The sequence below is a fragment of the Lutra lutra genome, chromosome 4, assembly GCF_902655055.1.
Source record: "Lutra lutra chromosome 4, mLutLut1.2, whole genome shotgun sequence".
In the NCBI taxonomy this organism is placed as follows: Eukaryota; Metazoa; Chordata; class Mammalia; order Carnivora; family Mustelidae; genus Lutra; species Lutra lutra.
This window is the reverse complement of record NC_062281.1, coordinates 100388198-100410000: the sequence shown is the minus strand read 5'-3', so window position 1 is coordinate 100410000 and position 21803 is coordinate 100388198. Positions and strand designations below refer to the sequence as shown.

The 21803-nt window shown below is 40.6% G+C and overlaps 1 protein-coding gene across 2 annotated transcripts in view; it reads right to left on the bottom strand.

Moving 5' to 3' along the window:
* The window catches only part of SLC16A1 (solute carrier family 16 member 1), a 58242-nt gene extending 51675 nt beyond the window's left edge, over positions 1-6567 (bottom strand). Inside the window, exon 1 of one of the 2 annotated variants that reach the window (XM_047726853.1) lies at positions 6099-6567. The gene's annotated coding sequence lies outside the window, so the exon portion shown is untranslated. Of the gene's footprint in view, positions 1-54; positions 255-6098 lie in introns of those variants that run through there. The other variant, XM_047726852.1, reaches the window with a different exon arrangement.
* Positions 6568-21803: the final 15236 nt, after the last annotated feature.

The following is a 21803-nucleotide window of genomic DNA, read 5'->3' as shown; positions in this document are numbered from 1 at the left end:
AGGGGCACCGCGGGGTACGCGCCCAGCGCCGCCGCGGGCCGTTACCCAACTAACCGTTATGCGCGGTTCGCGCCGCCAAGCGTGTACGTGACACGGCTGGAGTCCCGCAAGGCCCAGGGTCCAGGTCACGTCCTTCGCCAGCTACCTCGTTAGCTCGCTCGGGCACCCACGCGGCCGACAGGTCACGTCGCAGCTCGCCAGCACTTTGTCGGGCCGGGCCCGCGGGGCTGCCTTATAATCCGCCGGGGCCCGAGCATGCGCACAGGGGCGGAGTCCGGCCCTCACCGGCCGCCGCCCCCTCCCCCCCCCATACATACGCCCGAACCGCGACTCCGCGCCTCCACACGCTCTCAGGCGCGCGCGCCGGCGCCCCCTCCCGCCACGTGACCGGCGGACCGGGCAGGACCCGCGCCTTGCGCCCCCACTTTGCGGCGTCTACAGGGCTGCTGCGCTCCTCTGCGGAGCTTGCCCCTCGGGTCCTCAGTCCAAGGAGTTCGCGGTGACCTACACGCGTGCGGGACTTCGGCGTCGGCCTCCTCCTCAGTCTCTGGCAGAGAAAAGGGAAAAGCCGCCAAGGACGGATGGGGCGTCCCCCGGGGGCCTGACTCAGGTGTGGGGGGCGACCGGAACCGGGAGGAACGGGGAAGCGACTGGAAGTGGAGGGACTGGCAGGGTGTGAATGGACGCGCGGCCACCTCGGGCCCGGAAGAGGCCGAAGGGGCGGGCTGCGGCCTCAGCAGAGTTCGGTGAACTCAGGGAAGTCACTCAAACCCTCAGGGCCTGTTTCCTGTTCTCTAAAAAGGCAACCGTAGTAGAACCGACCTCCTGGGCACTTTTGGTGGTTTTGGGGAGAGAATTGATGCAACTTTCTTAATACAGAGCGTCCCCTGCGGCATTTGATGAAGGAAAGCAGAGCAGGTCAGAGGGTGGTGAGACTGGTCCCCGGGGAGGTGCGTATGTTGGAAACACGGAGAAATGAGAATGCAGAGGCCAAGTTTTTGTGGACGCAGAAAGTTGGGGACAGGGTATAAATACAGCTAGCAGTTTTGAGGAACTGATTATGTACTTAGCAGTTCACCTGAATTATCATCATAGCCTTAGAGGTAGGTAACTTCTTAACATTTCCAAATAAGGGGCTTGAGGCTCAGAGAGGTTAAGTAACTTTGCAGAGGTCACAGAGAAAGTGAGCAACATCCAAAGTCAGACTCCAGAGTCTGATTTTGTTCTCACAGCCATTGTAGGTTCTTGAGCAAGACCAGACACTGGAGTGTATCAGTTTAGGTGATCAGGTTGAATAATCATGAGGTGTCTCTTATGTTGGCTTTTGGGAAATACCAAAAATGTATGAAGGCTCCTGCCTTCAAGGAGTTTACAAGTTCTTTGTAGGGATTGAATGAGGCAGAAGAAATCAACCAACATTTGAGGACCACTTGCTGTTGGCCCCAACCCTGCCCCCTCTGCCCTTAATTCTCACCACCCTGTGAGGTTGGTCTTAAGGTTTTGTGTTGCAAATGAAGAACTGTGATTGAGGAGTGGGGATTGAGGGATCAGGTTCTGAGATGTAAATGTGCTTTCCCCTTCACCCACTGTGCCTGGTTCACACAAAAGAAAGTTTTCCGTAATAGTTCAACACCTCAGAAGGCTGTACAGAATCTATCGCCAGACAGTGCGTATGAGCAGTAACTGCTTTTCACCTTTGATAAATCCAGAGAATTACAGCAGGGCTTTAGGATTGCTAGGGTGGTAGCAGCATTCATGGTAAATGATAGGAGAACGGATTTGGAGAGACAAAATGGCACTGGTTCAGACATGGGCCTATCAGGCCCAGAACTGTAGAATGTAGTAGGAAGTGGTAGAATAAGTTGATTCCCAGGAAACCCGAAAAAAAGGCTGATATAGGAACAAAGTACCATAGATGTATAATATCAACCCATGTCTCAGTTCCAGTTTTGATACTTTGCACTTACAAGCTCTGTATCCTTAGGCAAATTATTTTGCTCTCCAAGCCTCATTCTGTGCTCTCTAAAACAAGGATAATACCTACCTCATAGGGTTTTTATGATAACAAAAATAGTATTTTACTTAAGTGTCTGGCATATAGTGAGAATTAAATAATTGTATAGTCACGGAAAACCATGAAACTCAATCCTTAAGATTAATCCTAAAAGCACTTCACTTGAATAGACCCCCTTTCAGGGCCCTAAGAGGAACCCTAACAGTGTGTTCACAGGATTATGTTAGTGCTTTATTGTAATTTTGTATTCCTTTTCTTGAAAATGTCCACCAAAATTGTATAAACCTCAGGCTCCACAAATCTGGATCTGCTCCTACTAGGAACGGTAATGTTGTGGAAAGAGTATAGACTTTGGAATTAGAAGGTTTGTTTCCATAACTTACTATCTTTGTCACTTTGGACAATTCATTCATTGAACTCTTCTGGGCAGGCCAGGTAAACTGAATATAATAGCTACCAGCCTGAGCTGTTAAGATAATAATCAAGTAAGAGTATTTGCAGAAGGGGTTGGTAAATCTTGGAAAGCACTCTACAGGTGTTTGTGATTAATACTATAATTTGTTCATAAAGTGCATAAGAGGGAAAGATCAAAAGCAAGAGAAGGGTTCTCAGCCTAAAAGTAGAAATAGGATGGGTGAGCTGGCAAAACTGATGAAATGATACAGGTAGAAGTCTTGGTTTTCTCCAGATTTTTTCCTGATTAATTCATGAGACACTGAAGAAATAAACTAGTAAGCACAGGATCCAAAATTTAGAGCTGAGAGGAGGTTTTACAGAATGGAAATTAAGGCCCAGAGGAGCTAATTATTCTGAGGCCACTCGTCTAATAAATGGTATGATCAGAAGAACCAGCTCTCCAGGCCCTAGGTTTTTCTACTGTACCAAGTGTGTTGTTATTTATTTGTTTGTTTGTTTTTTTGTCTTTTGGGTTTTTTTTTTTTTTTGAAAGGCTGTCCTTTTTTTGCCCTTAAGTTTTTATTTATTTATTAAGAAAGAGCACCGGCAAGATTGAAGGAGTGGGAGGAGCAGAGGAAGAGGAACAAGCAATTCTGCAATGAGGGCACAGACTGGATCCCAGGACCTGATCATGACCTGAGGCGAGATCAAGAGTTGGTCACTCAGCGAACTGAGCCACCCAGGCGCTCCCCAAGTGCGGTTTTTAAGATAAAAGCGTTTCACCACGGAGTCTTTCAAAATCATTATCTCAAAACCGAGAAGGCATGATGCTCTTTAGTGGCTTTCGGCTTTAGCATGAAATTCCCCAAATTCACTTTCCTGTTTTAGAGGCTAATAGACTGAATGATCCATGGGTAATCTGCTCTTGGCAAGCTTGTAAAGTGAGCAAAACTTCTAAAGATTCTAAGGTAAGAGTTTTAACCTCAGAAATCAGTAATGGGATGAGAAATGCAAATGCAAAAAGTTTGAAAATTTGTAACGATTAGTTATTATTTAAGCTGAGTGAGTTATCCAGTTGCTTTATCTAGAAAAGGAAAATAATAAAATTTGAGTGTATTTTCTCTGGAATTCAAATGCTTCACTTACATTCTCTTAATTATTCCAACATTTCTGTGGTGGAAGATGCTGTTATCCTCATTTCACTAACACCAAACAAAGCAAAAAGGGGTTTTTTAAAAACACAGCAATACTTAATTGATTAAGAATACTTCCTCATTTATAATTTGTAATAACTCAAAAGGGAATATGGAAAATGAAATTTGCTTTTGTACCATGTATGAAAAAAAGAGTTTGCTAAGCAAATACCTAGCATAAAGAAGATAATGTCAATGCTAATATTAAAGTAGAGAACTCTTGGGCCACCCGGCTGGCTCAGTCAGTCCGTGGGGCATGTGACTCTTGATCTCCGGGTTATGAGTTTGGGCCCCATGTAGGACGTAGAGATTACTTAAAAATAAAATCCCGGGTGCCTGGGCAGTGTAGTCAGTTAAATGTCTGACTCTTGGTTTTGGCTCGGGTCATGAAATCAAGCCCTGCATTAGGCTCTATGCTCAGTGCGGAATCTGTTTGAGATTCTCTCTCCCTCTCTCACTCATGCAATCGTGCGCTCTCTTTCTCAAAGAAATAATCTTTAAAAAAATATAATCTTTAAAAATAATAATAATGAACTCTTTCATTCAGAATTTCTCATATTTTATGTCCTTTATCAGTGTAGTCCTGCTGCATCCTAAGGGCCAAGTCTAGATCTAAGATGAATTTGCTACCCTTTGAAGGAAGACTAACTCAGTGTTGGTGAGATGTATTTCAGGCCTTGTCCGGAGCTCTCCCCATCTTCCCTTTTCCCTTCTTGCTCTGTTTTGACCTTTCACGTATCTCACCAGCCTGCAGTTTGGCATCCTAATCAGTTAGCTTCTTTGGCTCTTTGCTGGCAAGAGATGATTTGGTTAAAACAGTCAAAGCAAACTGCCGCATATGAAGGAAGCCTTAGCAATTTGGTAGAAAACAAAAATGCTCCCAATAGTAATTTCCTCAACATGCCACATTAGTCAAAAATGATTATTTCCGGGGCGCCTGGGTGGCTCAGTGGGTTAAAGCCTCTGCTTTCGGCTCAGGTCATGATCCCAGGGTCCTGGGATTGAGCCCCGGCATCGGCATCGCATCGGGCTCTCTGCTCAGCGGGGAGCCTGCTTCCTCCTCTCTCTCTCTGCCTGCCTCTCTGCCTACTTGTGATCTCTGTCTGTGAAATAAATAAATAAAGTCTTTAAAAAAAAAAAAAAGATTATATCCATCTGCTGACTTTTTGTGTGTTTGGTAGTTTTGGTGGCCAGAAATTTGCTTTTCTACTTCTTTGAGTCTTCGAGAATTTTTTTGTGAAAAAATACGTGTTTTTCAAGGAATCCTACTGTCCTACATTTGCTAGTACATATGTGCTAATTGTAATTACACATGTACTAATTGTAATTACACGTGTACTAATTATGTGTACTAATTATTTACTGCATTTTTTAATATTTGCAATGGCTTCGATAGTAAAGGACATTTACATTGTTTTTTTAATAATTGTCTGAAATTGAGATTAAAAAGCCTGCAAATTTGGGGGAAGACCTAAAAAATTATGATAAACTCATGCTAATACTTAAAGACTTTAAAGTCTTAAGAGACTTAAAGACTTTAAAGGTTGCAAAACAATCCATGTGAGTAACAAGTACCAAGAGTATTCCTTTTGATCTGTTTATCCTCTAATTCAGTTTGTTTCAAGCAAATTGCCTAAGGCTCTGTTTGTATATGGCAGTACAGTTCCCTTATCATCACTCCATTCCTGGTCTGAAAAAGCTTATGTCCTGCTTATTTCTGCCAGCACAGAGACAGTTTTGGCCTCTGCCCTTTGTAACCTATATCATTATTTAGGATCTTTCCTGGTAAGCATTCCTTTTAGGCACGGTCCTACATATTTTCCAGACCTACCTCCTTGACCCTGGCTAACCCTAAGCTCCTTCCTTTTACTTTTTCTCCCTCCTTCCTTCCTCCTTACTTGCCCTTCTTTAGTATTCCAGGCAGATTGCGGGGGGGGGGGGGTTGGAAATAATAATAATGATAAATTGATGATAGCTAGGACTTAGGAAGTGCTTACTATATGCCAGGCATTGATCTAAGCACTTTACGCATATTAACTCGTGTACTACATGTAAAAATGCTATAAACTAAGTACTGTTATAATCCCCATTTTACAGACAGATACAGATACAAAAGGTTAAGTAACTTAAGGTCACATAATATTTTCTGGAATCATCAGGAAGTATTCTTCATTTCGTTCTCACCAAAAATACATGAGCAGAAATTGTCATTTATAACTATTAATACCATAGGAGGTTAATCCCTAGAGTTTGAAGGCCATCTTGACTTAAGAAAATCCTGTTCTAGTTTCCTTATATCCCTTGTAGGGCTAAACAATCCTGACAAAAGTTGTTGGCCACAAAATCTGCCTTCGAAACCAGAAAATGTACTGTAGGGAAGAACTTTTCCCTGCTTATCTGAATTTGGGAGAGTTGTGTTCATAAGGCACTTCTAGGCACTAAGTTGGGGATGGAGATATTGGGACATGTTTTTTAAAGCTTAATGTTAAGATCACCTGTATTCCAGGAAGTTCTGGGTGTCCTGGCGCCCATATTCCATGCTGTGAGATCTTTCGTTGTGAGAAATTGGACCTTATGGCCCCTACTCAACAGCAGCAGCAGGCAGTTGGAACTCCTGAACAGCTGTACCTCAAGCCTGATGTGACTCAGAAGAGTGGTGCATGCAGTGAAGGAGGCCTCTTAGATCATAATGACTGGCTTTATGTATCCACCTGGCTGGGTAGCCAGACCTGGGTGTTCTAACTGGACCTTGATGCTGCTGCACTGGTGAACAAGATAGGGCTTAAATAAAGCATGAACTCAGTCTGTGGTGACCTCTGAGAACTGTAATCTGCCACAATGCCTCATGCCGTACAATATCTGTGACACCTGTACCCAAGTGAGGTCCAGGGGCTACCAATCCCCCTTCTGAGCTGTGTGTTAAAAGAGTGAAGCCTCCTCCCTCCCTCCAGCTTACTTTTCCTATAAACCATGAGTTCAGATGTTATGCCTCTTGTACTCTGATAGGATTATTTTTATGGCCATAGAATAAGGTTATACTCTATTGGGTAGGGTGGAGAGTTTTCCTTAAATAAGAGATTCTCATTACCAATCATTCATAGAGGAAGAAGGTCCTCACACCAAAAAACTTGGAACATAGAATAGGTAGAAAGTGGCACTTGTGGGTTTAGCTTTTCAGGGTTTGAACTTAGAGGAGTTAAAAAATGTTGAGGGCGCCCCTTACTGATAATGAAGGAAATGGCCTTTGCCACAGAGCTCCCTAGTAGGAGCCAGGCCAAGAGGCTTTCCTGGGACCCAAAAGGGAAGGTAAATACTCTGTTTTGTAAGTCTGTTTTTGGTGCATTATTCTGCTTTTCCCTGAGTTTTAGTCAAGTTTAATCTGAATCACAGATTTGAACCAGAGAATCTTCAAGGATTAGTAAAAGTTAAGCAGCCCAGTATAAGATAATAAGGAGTAGAGCAGTATAGTAAAAGTGAGTCCGTACCCTTCTAGACCTCAGTAGTTCAGATGTTTCAAATGTGCTTCATGAAGCCGTTCCCTTTATAGCACTAACTACAGGACATGTTTGCTTGACATTTCTACATCATACATTATTCAGTAATATAAAAGAAAGCAGAATTCTTTAAACTCCTAATTCTTTGTTTCTAATTAGCATAAAGTGGAAAAACAATGACAGAAAATTGTGTGGGGGTTAGAAAATGAGGAATGGACAGGCAGTTAGGGCAGGGGTGCCAAATACATATTGTAGCAGCTGGTTTGTTCCAGCTTGGATTCTGTGGAGCTATTTAAGAAGCAGGCAAAAAGGGAGGATACCTGGGTGGCTCAGTTGGTTAAGCATCCGACTCTGGGTTTTGGCTCAGGTCGTGATCTCAGGGTTGTGAGATCCAGCCCACCTTGGCATCTGCCCTGACCGGGAAGTCTGAAGATTCTCTCCCTGTGCCCCGCCCCCTTCGGTCACCTACTCTCTAAAATAAATAAATAAAGGTGTTGTTGTTTTTTTTTTAAAGTGAAGTGCTACCCACCCCCTAGTCTTCCTCATAGTGTCAGTGATAATTTATGTAACATCCCCAAGGAAAAGTTTAATGTCACAACAGGAGTCTTAGTAACATTTGGCAGTCTCCTCTGGAGACTCCTGTGGAGATTCTCTTTTTTTTTTTTTTTTTTTTAAGAGATTCTCCTTTTAATGTCACCTTTGGCAGATCAGGATTTACAGTTAAGAGACCGGGTAGACTTCCTGACCACTTCTTCCACAATTTTTTTATTTCAGGCCCATGGTTCCATTTTGGTCACCCTGGCCACAGTGACTGAAACGGCTATGTCCTTTGCATTGGACAGCCTTCAGCTTCAGATTCCAAGCAACTGCTTATAGACAAGTTCTTTTCTTTCTAGTGTCTTCAAACTCATGGTCTCAGACTGAGACTCTCTAACTCTATCCTGCTTTGGCAGAGCTCTCTTTAAGTCTTCTAGGTATACAAATATACCTCCCCTGTTTACCACCACCAATCTGGTAGCAAGAAAGAAACTGGAAAATCCTGTAGTAGGGGAATACCCTTTGTACTATGCTACCAGCCTCTGGGACTGCTAGTCTACTCAGTACTTCAGGGCCAGAGGTGGAGTAGATCTCACCAAGCTCAGAATACACGATTTTGAGATAGCCATTGTTTTTACCACTCCCTCATCCCCACCATGCACACACACCTCATTATTTTGTCTTATGTATACTTGCCACAGCCACATCAGTGGGAACCAGAATCTGGAAAAGTTAAATGCCAAAGGAAGTTAACAAGAGGTACAAAGACATAAATTGCAAACAGGTAACACTCGTTGGGGTAGCCATCCAAGTAGAGAGCTATATACATATACTGCCCTTTGTCTCATGTTCCATCAGACCCAAACAGGCTAGAAAACAGTTTTTTGCTCCTGTTTCCAGTGAAAAGTTAATCTGGAAGCCTTCCAACTCCATTTTGTATAACCCCTGTGGTCCAGTAGTCATTTCTTTGACCAACCCAGGTATGAGAACACATTATGCATGAAACAGCTGAGATGTGCTTCAACCATAGCGTGGGAGTACATGATTCCGGCTATGTTGGCAACCAGGCCCACTTACAGAATCCAGTGGAATGAGACAGAGATGAATTCCAAGAATTATTGGGGAGAACTCTTCATTCATTGCAAACCAGGTTTTTCTACCAGGAACCTAGGAAAATCCCATCTCCCGAAACTTATAGATATGTCACTGAACTATTTTTAGCTTATAAGTACTTTAAAACTGAGATTTAAACTAGGTCTGCTTAGCTCAGCCTGTGCTAAAGCTAGGCTATTTTCATTTTATTTTGTTCAGAATCCTCAGGTCATAGGGAAGATAGTGATGAGGAGGATAATGAGAAGTGGAAAATGCAGGGTTGTTTCAAAGTCCTAACCCTGACCATTGAGTGTTTGTATATGCTATTTCTTCTTCCTAGAAACACTTCATCCTTCTACCTAGTAAACCGTGTACCTGACAACCTGGGGATGAAAGAGAGGCAGATAGACTAACAAAGGAGCAGTTTTAGTAATTCTGTTGTATAATTCAGATCTCTTCGTAATGCAATTTAGGATCCCCACTGATAAATGTGAATTAATAAGGTTTCATAATTATATTTATAACCAGGTTCTTTCTACATAATTATTGTTTGTACTTGAATAAATTGCTTAGGAAGGCCACCTCCAAATCCAAATTGAATGTAATGTTTCATTTCCTATTTTCTCTATGGGGGTATGTGATTATTTTGGGAAGAGCATTGGTTTGAGAATTAAACTCCATGTCTTGCTCTCTCCCCTCTGGAAGACCTAGATCCCTCCTCTCTGGAAGACCTAGATCTCTTTTTTTTGTTTTAAAGATTTTATTTATTTATTTGACAGACAGAGATCACAAGTAGGCAGAGAAGCAGGCAGAGAGAGAGAGAGAGGGAAGCAGGCTCCCTGCAGAGCAGAGAGCCCGATGCGGGACTCGATCCCAGGACCCTGAGATCATGACCTGAGCCGAAGGCAGGGGCTTAACCCACTGAGCCACCCAGGCGCCCCTATCTCTCTTTTTTTAAACATATTCCTAAGTGTTACCAATCCATGGGAGGAGCCCTTAGTGGATCCTTTGAAGTATTAAGGACCTCAGGCAAACATGTATGTAGTCTTTGTATTTTAAAATTCAGGTATTCCAAAGTCCATGTATTGTCCACTCTTAAGAATGCAAAAGTTGCAGAATTCAGAAATAATCTCAACAGTATCGGAGAGCCATATAAACATGTTGTGATCTAATTTATACATTCTCCATGTAGAAAACTTTTCCTCGGGTTAGCAAAACAAGTTAAATTTCTCCTTAATTTCCACCTGAGAAGAGAAATCTGGGGGGAAGTGAGAGACAGGGTTTATTTTAAGGTAGATAAGAAAGGCCTAATGCCTCAAGGGTAGATTTTCTATTGTATGTCAGAGGGAAGTTTAAATTATGTGTTGGAGTTTGGTGAGCCTTCCTGTTCACTTTAGAAAGTTAACCTTTCCAGGACAATCTCTACCAGAAATTAAGGCTTTCTTTTCAAAAAGATTTTTGCCCTCTCCTTTTCAGAGAGATTGTAAGAGTTTTAATTCACTGAAGAACATTTCCCACCTTTCGATTGTCCAGTACAGCTGTAGAACAGTTCCTTTTATTCCTCTTCCTTTTTTTTTTTTTTTTTAATTTTCTTGTCTTTTCTTCCCCTTTTCATAGACTGGAAGGTATCCAAAAATAAAGGTGTTCAGAAGTGGAGGTATACATACATGAAGGCTAAGGACAGTTCCACGTACCCTGGTCTCTAGGCAGTCTTCCTCCTGGCCTTTTCCTCTTGGCATTCTACCCTTGTCAGGGGGGGGAAAATATTATATAGACTCCCACTCAAGTGCCTTACTTCCCTGAGAATTTTGATTCTTGTATTCAAGATGTAGGGGGAGTTTGGTTTAGATAGATTTTACGACACCAGAATTGTTGAAAAGCAATACATTTGTTTCACTTTATTTTAAATATTAGTGGTCTCTGTTTTTAACTTGTTTGGGAAGAAGGAGCTATGAACTTTTCTCAGCCTTTGATGAAGGACTCTAGCTAAACTATCAAAAGATGCTGCCTCAAAGAAACTAAATATTTTTTTCTTTAACAATTTAACTTTCTATTCTCCTTCAAAATGTATCACTATAAACTTCTTACAAACAGGGACTGTTTCTCCTCTTGGTATCCTACAGATTACTTTATATAAAGGTACAATATGGCTGATAAAAACTTTCAGCTATTTTGAAGTGGTGAGTGTCATAATAAGGATGATAATAAATAGCATTTACCTTTACATAGCAAATCTCCTGTGCCAGACACTGTTGTAAGCATTTTACATAGAGCTGCTCAATGTAAAACCACTTTTATCCAGTTGTCTTCAGTTTTTGGCAAAACTCTTTAAGAATCTGTATACTATAGTGAATTCCACAATTTAGCTTTCATTTCCTCAACAAGAATAGCTAGAATTCCAGTGTCATCCCCTTATTATTTTGATTCCAAGAAACTGTCATTTTTTAGATCCATGCTTGTTCCTAAGGCTTGACCTAACTGTACAGTAGGTTGCTGGTTTGCTTCTCTTAGGACATAAGGCAGTAAACAAAGCCTCAAGTAACTTTGCACTTAGTATAAACTCTTGGTTACTTCCACTGACATAGATGATACAGTAAACCTATTCATTTGAAGTCTGTTTGCCCTCCCTTTTACTATTTTTCAGAAAAATATCAGAACCAGCTTTCTCAGCAAATGTAGGGAGACGCAGTTCTTCCTGGACTTACGATGAGGTTACATCCCAATAAACCTATTGTAAGTTGAAAATATTATAAATCGGGGCGCCTGGGTGGCTCAGTGGGTTAAGCCTCTGCCTTCAGCTCAGGTCATGATCTCAGGGTCCTGGAATCGAGTCCCGCATTGGGCTCTCTGCCCGGCGGGGAGCCTGCTTCCCCCTCTCTGTGCCTGCCTCTCCGCCTACTTGTGATATCTCTCTCCGTCAAATAAATAAATAAAATCTTTTTTTAAAAATGCATTTAATACTCCTAACTTACCTTAAAAGTGCTCAGAACGCTTATATTAGCCTATAGTTGAACAAAATCATCTAGCACGAGTCTGTTTTGTAATAAAGTGTTGCATATCTCAGGCAGTTTATTGAATACTGTACTGAAAGTGAGAAACAGAATGGCTCTGCAGGTACAGAATGATTGTAAGTGTCGGGGTTGTTTACCTTTGTGATCACATGGCTACCATGTGATCACATGGAGCTGCAGCTCACTCCGCCTGCCCAGCATCACAAGAGAGAAACATACTGCATGCATATCACTGGCCGTGGGAAAAATCAAAACTCGAAGTACAGTTTCTACTGAATGTATCACTTTTATACCATGGTGAAATAAAAAAATTCTAAGTCGAATCATCCTAAATTGGGGACCATCTGTATAGAAAACTTCCTTGTAATAAAGAGTAATGGATTGGTTCGATTTAGAGATATAACAAAATGACAATAGCTTTTTCCCCAATTCAGTCTTCACTTCTGTTTTTAAAAGCCATTTAGGGGTGCCTGGGAGGCTTAGTTTGCTGAGCATCTGCCTTTGGCTTGGGTCATGATCCAGCATCCTGGGATCTAGGCTCCATGTTGGGCTCCCTGCTTAGTTGGAAGTCTGCTTCTTCCTCTCTCTCCATCTCAAATAAATAAAGAAAAAAAGAAAGTCATTTAGTAAGGGTACCTGGGTGGCTCAGTCGGTTAAGCCTCCGACTTGATTTTGGCTCAGGTCTTGGTCTTGGGGTCATGGGATTGGCCCTCATGTCAGCTTCTGTGCTGGGCATGGAGCCTGCTTAAGATTTTTCCCTCTCCAAGAGGCACCTGGGTGGCTCAGTGGGTTAAGCCTCTGTCTCCGATTCGGGTCATGGTCTCGGGGTCCTGGGATCGAGCTCTGCTCAGCAGGGAGCCTGCTCCCCCTGTCTCTGCCTGCCTCTGCCTACTTGTGATCGCTCTCTCTCTCTCAAATAAATAAATAAAATCTTTTAAAAAAAAAATTCTCCCTCTCCATAATCCCCTTCTCTCCACCCCAAAATATAGATAAATACCATTTAATCTCATGCAGTTATGAAATTTCACTGTTTAGCAGTGAGAGGAAGGTTAATAAAACTGCCACTAGACAGGGGCGCCTGGGTGGCTCAGTGGGTTAAGCCGCTGCCTTCGGCTCAGGTCATGATCTCAGGGTCCTGGGATCGAGTCCCACATCGGGCTCTCTGCTCGGCAAGAAGCCTGCTTCCCCCTCTCTCTCTCTCTCTGCCTTCCTCTCCGTCTACTTGTGATCTCTCTCTGTCAGATAAATAAATAAAATCTTAAAAAAAAAAAAAAAACAAAAAAAACTGCCACTAGACAAGTTTGGGACCTGACATTAACAGTAGAATTAGTCCTTTTCTTCTAGACCATAAGAGGTGTTTTTGCCCATGACTGGTAATTCTTTCACAGATTTGGGGGATGGAGGATAATCTGGTTTTACTTACTTAAGAATTTTTAAAGGACTAGCCTAGAACCACTTAAAAAATGCTGTTCTATCAACCAAAGCTCTTTTCTTGGCTATGTCACAATTCTGTCATTTCTGAAGATTTAAAGATATTGACCATTTACAACCTTAAAGTTTTCTCCTGTTTGGGCACATACCACCGCAAGGCTTTAATGCAAGTTTAAGTTTAGTGCAAGTTTCAGATTCATTAAGATTCATTTTACTTAATTCATTTATTCATTTATTTTTTTATTCCATGTTTATTGAATGCCTACTATGTGTAATGGGATTTTTATCTATTTTTATTTTTTATTTTTAAAGATTTTATTTGACAGAGAGAGAAACTGCGAAAGAGGGAACACAAGCAGGGGGAGTGGGAGAGTGGGGAGCAGGCTTCCTGCCGAGCAGGGAGTCCAATGCAGGGCTGGAGCCAGATACGGGGCTTGATCCCAGCTCCCTGGGACCATGACCTGAGCTGAAGGCAGACACCCAACCCACTAAGCCACCCAGGCACCACTTATTAAATTCTATTTTTAAATTGTTAATTCCTGTATATGGAATAAAATTTTTAAGGTACAAGGAATGTACAGTGAAAAGGAAATCTTGCACCGCTGTTACCTAGCCATTCACCACACCTCAGAGTAAGCCAGTATTAATAGTAGCATTTTGTTACTTTGTATCCTGCATATATTCTATGTATATAAAAATATACACTTTTGGGAAGCCTGGGTGGCTCAGTTGGTTGGACGACTGCCTTCCGCTCAGGTCATGATCCTGGAGTCCCGGGATCAAGTCCCGCATCGGGCTCCCAGCTCCACGGGGAGTCTGCTTCTCTCTCTGACCTTCTCCTCGCTCATGCTCTCTCTCACTGTGTCTCTCTCAAATAAATAAAAAGAAAAAAAATATATATACACTTTTTAAAATATATATATATAATGGTATATGGCATATACTATTCTGTCCCTCTTTTTTCACTTAACAGATTCTGAGATTTATTGTCTTTTGGTACATTAGTTAATTTCAGTATCACAACCAACACATTTCAATATTGTTAAAAACAGGATGCCCCAAAAAGACCTTAAAGTGATATCCTTAAAATCATTAAAAACAGTGTTTGTAACAAATCAAAAAGTTATCACAAAGATTTGTCTTTTCTAAAAAAAAAACAAATTCTAAAAATAGTTATACACATGAGACAACCCAAAACATGAGAAATGTAAAAAGAATAACGTATATTGAGAAAAGTATGGATGCAGGCTCAGAAAATGGTAAAGGGACAAGTTGCATGAAGATGTGCTTTGTTATTCCGTACACGGCCAGTGAGTTACATGTTGTTCTTTTGAATGATCAACTATCTACAGTAACCTCAGCCAGTATGTCAGCCCAGCAAGGGGGTTCTGTGTCTTTCCTGTGTCTCTTAGTATTTCTTCTAAAGCCTCTAAAGAGCACCACAGTTGTTACGGCCACTGAAGGCCATTGTTCTGTGTTTTCTGAATGTTGTGGTGAAGGTAGCCACTTCCAAGGTGTTTGCCTGTTTATTTATCTAGCTAGTCCCCCAACCCAATGTGATGAATGTAAATCTTTTGTTTTGCTGCCGTAATTTTGATACATATTCTGTAATAAGTTGCCCATTTGAAATTGAACACCTGCAGTATGCTTACTTTCTGTCAGTTTATTCAGTATTGCCCTGCAATACTGAATAAATAGAGTTTTAAGATTTGTTAATGTTTCAGTGCATAAAAGTAATGAGTCTTAGTATTTTATTCAAAATACTTCAGAATAGCGCTCCAGAATAGCGCCCTAAAATGACTGATTGCTGTGGGATTTGAAAAGCAAAACAAGGGGCGCCTGGGTAGCTCCGTGGGTTAAAGCCTCTGCCTTAGGCTCAGGTCATGATCCCGGGGTTGTGGGATTGAGCCCGACATGGGGCTCTCTGCTCCGAGGGGAGCCTGCTTCCTCCTCTTTCTCTGCCTGCCTCTCTGCCTACTTGTGATCTCTGTCAAATAAATAAAATCTTAAAAAAATAAAAAGCAAAACAAAATCATAAAATGATTTGTGGGTAGGCAGGAGGAAAACTGTAAAAAGAAAAAAAAAAAAAGGGCGCCTGGGTGGCACATCTGGTTAAGCAGCTGCCTTTGGCTCAGGTCATGATCCTGGAGTCGAGGGTTCAAGTCCCACATCAGGCTCCCAGCTCCATGGGGAGTCTGCTTCTCCCTCTGACCTTCTCCTCTCTCATGCTCTCTCTCACTGTCTCTCAAATAAATAAAATAAAAATCTTTAAAAAAAAAAAAAGAAAGAACATTAATTGAAGTTTTAGTCTGGGACCATAATTAGTGTGATTATGATCTCCAAAAACAACTTTGAATCTTCCTGAATCTGCAGGGCAACATTCGAAAATAATGAGGAACTTGAAGTGTCTCAAAAAAAGTGAACAAGTAGAAAAATGAATAAAGTAATGGAAGTAGACAACAAGAACAACAGAAAGAAATGCAAATGACCAAAACAGAACAAAAATGTTCAGTAATAATCAGATATGGATATTGATGTTCAGATAATGGATATTGAATTATAAAGCCTACTACCTCAAGGGTTTTTCACATGGTATAGTGCCAAAGATTTCTTTATTATTACTATTACTAGTAGTATTTAAAGATTTTACTTATTTACCTGATGGAGAGAGTGAGAGCACAAGCAGGGGGAGCAGCAGGTAGGGGAGAGGGAAAAGCAGGCTCCCTGCGAGCAGGGAGCCCGGCAACACGGAGCTTGATCCCAGAACCTAGGGATCATGACCCAAGCTGAAGGCACACACCCAAACTACTGAGTCATCCAGGTGCCCCACAAAGATTTCTTTAAATTATAAAACCTGTTTTACAACTTCCAGGATGTCTGGAAAAATCAGCACTCATAAATTTCTAGTAGGAATATCTCTAGTTATGAAAAATTGTTCTTAGGAAATAACCACTTATTCTTATACAAATTTATTCACTACAATGTTATTTATAGCACAGATTATAAATAACCTGGATGTCTAACGATAATAGATGAGTTAAATTGTAGTATTTAATAGTTGATTGCAAATGCAGCATGAAGAAAAATTATGCTTTAGAAGAATGTGAGGAAATCTTTATGATATTATTAGGTAAAGCAGGTTTCCAAACACTAAGGGAGGGTGGGAGGATTAGGGTGGCTGGGTGATGGACACTGGGGAGGGTGTTTGCTATGGTGAGTGCTGTGAATTGTGTAAGACTGATGATTCACAGACCTGTACCCCTGAAACAAATATTGCATTATATATTAATAAAAAAAAACTAAGTACAAAGTGATCACAATTTTATTTTTTAAATAAATATGCATAAAAATATGGGCACTGAAGTAATAGAAGATTATAACTCAGTAGTGGGTTGTAGAGAAGTATTTATTTTCTTTTTATCTTTATTTAGATATATTTTATAGTCTTCGAGTGGTGCCATGACTACTTGGGGAAAAGAAAAAGGCAGACATTCTATATAGAGAGCTTTTTATTTTGAGCATCTGTGGTAAGTGATTTAAGACAAAGAAACCAAACTAGAAAAAAATTGAGCATTCCGCATACAACAAGGATGACAAAAGGGAGAGTTTGCTTGTCAGATGAAATCACAGAAAATTCAAACTGGAGGATGTTTTAGAAATAATTTAACTCCCTCTATTTTACTGGTGAAAAAGTTAAGTCCAAACTTAACCAAGACCACAAAGATAGTGTTTAGAATCCAAACAATACTTGGATTTTCTTATTCCTAAAATCCTTATCTCATCTTTCTTCCTTTCTACTTATGTATTATAATGCCGTAGTTGTCAACTATGGTCTTTTAAGTCTGAAAAAAGAAAAGGAAAAACTAGAATAAAGAGAAAAAACATTAGGATAAAGGATATGTCAAATAACGTGGTAGCATAGCTTTTCTTCCTATTTTCGAATTAATATTTGCCAAGAAAAAAAATACACACTTTGTACTTTTCTTCAGAATAGCCCATACAACACATACAATGTGTTTGTCAAAGAATGTAGTACACACTTATATTCGAAAAGGAACATCATGTACATATCTTGTCATACATTTGTATATCTAACCAATATTTATTGAGTACCTGTCATGAGACAGACACTGCTATACTTGAATATAAAGTGGTACTTGAAACAGACCCCAAACCTGACCTTGGAGCATACAGTCTAGTATATAATAGTCTCTACTAAATTATATATTAAAAGGCAGCAATCATGTCTTATTCAGTACAATGAATATAGATTTTCTTTGAATATAGACTAAATGAATTAATTTCCCACAAGTTACTTTGCCCTAAAGTAAAAAGTTTATTACTACTTCAGGCATTATTACTTGTGGCAGTTGAGGAATAATGTGGACTAAGGAAACCTGATAAAACCTCACTAGTAAGTTTAGCATGCTTCTTCCCAAGCCAATTTGTCTTTCAAATCGCTCCAAATTGGGCCTAATGTCTGATTATGAAAAGATTTCTGACAAAAAGTCTTGTAAATATGGCCACCCTGTGATAAAACAAGCAGCCTTGATGCTCAGAGACTGCTGTCATTTAGATTAGAACAGATTATTGTTATTATTGTGATTTTGTTCTTTAAAAAGAAAATCCTCTGACATTTGTTTTATAGTGGTTTTCATAATTGTATGAGATATTTGGGAAAGTAATCGGAGATTATATGACCCAGCATTTTTAGAACAAGTAACAGATTTCAACACCAACACTTAGTAGAAATCTCAGGTAGTAATCTCTTAATAGTAATACATTTTTAAGTGATCAGAATATCAGAAACGTTTACATTTTGGGAGATTAATTGGTATGCAAACTTAACATTTGTTGACATCTCCGTCATTTTAGAAACTGCTCTTGAATCAAAGAATCAAAGCTAATAAGGGCTTTCCTGTTATCTCCCCTGTAAATAACAGATTTTTCTACCTTAATTTCCCTGGGGACGGAAACACAAAATGAAAGGCAAAGACATTTGCTCTCCTAAGGTCTGGTCTACCTAATGGATAAAGTGGCACTTACCTGGGACTTCCAAGAGTTAGCCTCTCTACTGTGTTCTCCAAAGGAGAGAGAATGGATGTCCTCTGGGCTTATAGAAACAGGGGAAGACAGCAGCTATAAAGTGACCTTGTGTTCTGATATGGTCCTGGCATCTGGACAGAATCTTTTTGGTAGCCTGTGCTTTGTCACTTTCTAGCAAGTACAGAGGCTGGGCGCCATGAGATCCCAGGCCTCTTTGAGGGTAGGAGAAAAGGATCCCAATAGTCTGAGCATTTGGTTATCCGTCACAGATGAACTTTCGAGTCCAGTTAATGAGCAGGCACCATGCCAGGAAGAGATACATGAGCTTGGACCTCGACTCTGAAGCTGAAATCATAAACCAGAATATCTGATGCGTGTCTCATACACAATGAGGGAGGGAGGGCTGTTGATGGAAATGTCACACGCAGCTGCTTTTAGCGCTTGGCTCTCACTGAGGAAGCTTCCCCCTCTGCCACTATACCCCACCCTCTTCCTGCATAAAAGCCATTTAGGGCTCTTTAGTTCTTATCCTGTGTGCTGTGAAACAGGCTGAAAATTTATATCTGTTACATCAGTCAGGTTCATTGCTGATTGATGTACCTGATGGACTATGGGAGTGACTGGCTCAGTCAGCTATGTTTGGGTCAGGAAAGAATCTGCCTTAGACAATTGTGTGCCATGCTCTGTAAGGTAAAGGGTATGGCTTAGGGTCCTAATTAAGCTGCTTGTTAAACAGCATCCTTTGAACAAGTCACTTTCTTCTACCAATTCTCCGGCTATATGATTAAGCATGTAATCCTATTGAGATTTCCTAGTGGGGTTGTGAAGAGAAGCTATTCCCTCCATCTGGAATTCTTTCCTTCGCTTTTCCATGCCAAATTCTCCTTATGCCCTGGATTGAAATTGAAACATCGGTTTCTTGAGATCTTGCCTTAGACCCTACTTTCTTCCTGTTGGTACTGCTGAAAACGAAGAAATTTCCCAGTTCACTCCATAGCACCTGTGACTTACCCTTTTGCAACCTATGTCATGCTTATTACAATAGTTCAGTGGCTGTCTTCCCTATTAGACTCTAAGTCCCATTGGGGTAGGACTCAGTATCAGTCTTTTGCACCTGAATCTCTAGCACCAAGCATTGTGCATGCACATATTTGGTGCTTAATAAACATTTGTTGAATAAATTATGAATTACATCTTCTAATCACTTTGAGACTCCTTTATGAAAACCAAATATTGAACTTTTTGTGCTGTCCTATCATGCAGATAATGTTAAGAACGGGTGTGTTGAATTAGAGCCAAAAGGCAGCTACTTATTGTGCTTTCCCCATGCCTGACTGCTGTTTGCCTTCTCATATCACCACAATCTGAATTCTTATCATGATAGCAAATTGTTCCCAACTCCCTAAGCAATCATTTCTAGGAAGATTGCAGTCTGTGTTCATTTTTTAAATGAAACTAACAATCCAAACTGGCTTTTAGAGTCGAGTGTTGTATTTCCTCATATTTTAGTCAATTTAAAGAATCATTAAGCTCCCAGAGAAAAGATTTCTTATAATATTTGTAATTACATTTGAGAATGAGTTTGCCAACTTCAAATAAATTCTTATCAAAATGTCTTCTTGTCAACGCTAGGTGTTTCTGAAATGTTAACCTGAACTTGAATATCTTCACTTTTTTGAAAGCTTTTCAGATTCATAGTTGAAATGAGAAAAAACAGCTTCAGATTCCATTTATTCACTGACTTACTCATTTAATAATTGTTAGTGAATACTGCAAGCCAGACACGATTCTAGATATTTGGGAATATCAGTAAATAAAACAGATTCTTGCTCTCAAGAAATAATTATAGGACTACTGTGGTATGGACGGTACTTACCAAATACTCCATTGCTGCTCTGCTTTTCCCAGCCTCCCTTCAGGTAGGTTGGGGTCCTGTGATTACTTCTGGCTGATGACCTGTGAAAGAAGTGATTTGTATCACTTTCAGACTGAACAAGTTATAAGCTGATGCCTCTCCTAACCCTTTTTACCCTGTCACAGCAAGCTTGGAGGTTACATACTGCACATGGTATAGCTATATGATGGGAGAATCTGAGTCCTGTTGGCTACTGAGTAGAGTGGAACCGCACATGGCCTTCACTGCCTGCCACCCTGTGCTAGAGATAGGACATGCATGAGATAGAAACTTTCATTGGTTAAGCCACTAAGGATTCAGGGTTTGACCTCTGGGACAGGCAGCATTTAACTATCCTGAGTAACACAACATGTATTACTTATTTAACACGTTTTATGTGCTAGGCACATTATTAGGCTGTTTGTAATAGTGATTTATTATTGTTAAAACTGACAATTCACTTTCCTTGCCAAAAGGGAGACATATTCAATATTTATCCTGAACTACTGTGTTCATTCTCATCAAAGCTGCCTTTTTTTTTTTTAGATTGATATTAACCTTGTAATTTTAGAGGGAAAAAAAGGATTTTAGGCTTATTCTAGAGGGCTGAATTAGGGTGAACCCTTACACTGATTCTGTGGCTGTTTGAGTAGGTTATTTCATCTGTCTTATTTTTCCCATAGATAAAACTGGGGCTAATACTCTGCTCCTGATACTACAAGGTTATTATGATGACCAAAATGAGTTAATAGGTAAGCCATGAAGCACTTATACAAATATAATATGACCATTCTCATTGAATCTAAGACACCACAGATTGTAGGGTTCACCATTATTTTTTATTCCACTGAGAAAAAAACTAATGAAACAAATTAATCTGTGGCACAATACTTTCTTATCACTCAGCCCTCATTAAAGGGCTTTTTTAGATTTATTTAAACATTTTTTTATCATATATAAAAGCTTTGCATTAAAGGGAAACAATTCAGTTAAGGTAGCCCAAAATGTCTTCATATTCAGAGTCTGTCTTCTGAATCACTTTTCAATTCTGAAAAGTTGATGTACTGTGTTTTTCAGTACAGTATTACCCTCGTGCCATCAAAAAGCAGTTCGCAGGGGTGCCTGGTGGCTCAGTCGGGTGAATGTCTGACTCTTGGTTCTGGCTCAGTTCAGAGTCTGCTTGAGATTCTCTCTCTCTCTCTCCCTCTGCCCTTGCCCTACTTGCGCTGCCTATAAATAGATCGATAGATTGATAGATAGATAGCTGGCTAGCAGTGGCAATGCAGCAGTGCTGAGGCAGGGCTCCCTTTTCTTCTGAGATTTTCTTCTAGCCTTCTGACATCGATTCTGCAAATTTTGATGTTGGCACTTTGTTGTACTTACAGGAAGGTTTCAGTGTAAGGTTTTCAGACAACGAGGATTCGTATTTCTTGTGCAAATGTTACTTAAGTGATTGACTAAAGTGTCCTTGGGTTTCAGTTGTCCAGTCATTCCACCAGGAGTAACAACCAAGTTTGTAGGTAAGCAGACAACAACGATTTCGAAAGTGCTAAGCAGCGGAAACAGGTGAAAACCGTCAGTTGCCTCAATTACAGAGATGTTAGGGGTGTCTGGGTGGCTCAGTCAGTTAAGCTTCTGCCTGTAGCTCAGGTCAGGATTTCAGGGTCCTAGGATCCAGCCCCTCATTGGGGTCTC